Source organism: Penaeus monodon, chromosome 20 (genome assembly GCF_015228065.2).
Source record: "Penaeus monodon isolate SGIC_2016 chromosome 20, NSTDA_Pmon_1, whole genome shotgun sequence".
In the NCBI taxonomy this organism is placed as follows: domain Eukaryota; kingdom Metazoa; phylum Arthropoda; class Malacostraca; order Decapoda; family Penaeidae; genus Penaeus; species Penaeus monodon.
In genome coordinates, this window is record NC_051405.1 from 23,617,285 (window position 1) to 23,618,323 (window position 1,039).

At 35.4% G+C, this 1,039-nt stretch overlaps 1 protein-coding gene across 1 annotated transcript in view; it reads right to left on the bottom strand.

The window, feature by feature from the left end:
* LOC119585716 overlaps positions 1-1,039 on the bottom strand; it is a gene marked incomplete at its 3' end in the record, with an annotated part of 123,925 nt that overhangs the window by 50,239 nt on the left and 72,647 nt on the right.

Below are 1,039 nucleotides of genomic sequence, written 5' to 3' on the forward strand. Positions count from 1 at the left end.
AAATTTGGGGCATGTGTGTGTGAGAGTGTCATTCTTCAGGTTCCGGGGGTCTTTCTACTACTGTTGATGATGAAAAACATATAACACCATCCCTCCTTTATTATTCTCCTGCAAAAAATTTCCTCTAATACAAAAACCAGAAAACACCATGAAAACAATTCTGCAAGTGTACATCATTACTACTCCCACTTACCAATGGGTGCTGCGCTTTTGATGAGCGGCAGATGGAGCAAGGTCGTCTTCAACCTGCAACGGGTCCTGCTCAGACCCAAAAACTCTGGGGGGGACCACTTCATTGAGGAGCTCCTCACAGTGGAAAAAAACTTCACCGAACCGTCCATCTGAATGAAGAATTTTCAGATTTAAAAACTTGCGAATTCAGCTGATAGGGACAGCATATTAAAGGGGGAAATAAACGTTTTTATAATTTCAAAAGGGTTTATATGTCATTTCCCCTATTTTTTTTATGAAACTAAACTTTTCAACAAATTACATTACACTAAAACAATTCCCACTGTAAATACTGTATTTTAAAAACATTTATCCCAAAATGATATTTTTTTTTTGTTTTTACCAAATATAAAAAGTATTAAAATCAAGTTTTAAAAATCAATGACCTGTAAATGCTATCTAAAAAGATTATCAAACGGGCCTCCCTGACCGACTTTTCAGAAAGGTTTTATTTCTTTTTATTTTTGTTAATATTATATAAAAGTAATAATACGGGAAAACAAATAATAACACTGCAGTGAAAAAACATAAACAAAATTTTTCCCCCAAAAAAATCAAGGGAAGGGGGAAAATATTATAATGAGGTACCCTAGGGTACTGGGAGACAATGCTTTTATGCATCAATGGTTAATCTTTAAGGTGGGGAAAACCTCGCGGGGGAAAATTTGGATGATATATTCTTGTAGGGGAAAAAAGGTTAAAAGGGGTTAGTAAAAAAATTTAATCTATAGCCCAAAACAGAAAATCCCAAAAAATAAGGAAAAATATCCCGGCGTGCTACTCGACCCCAAGTCCACCAGTCTCCTGA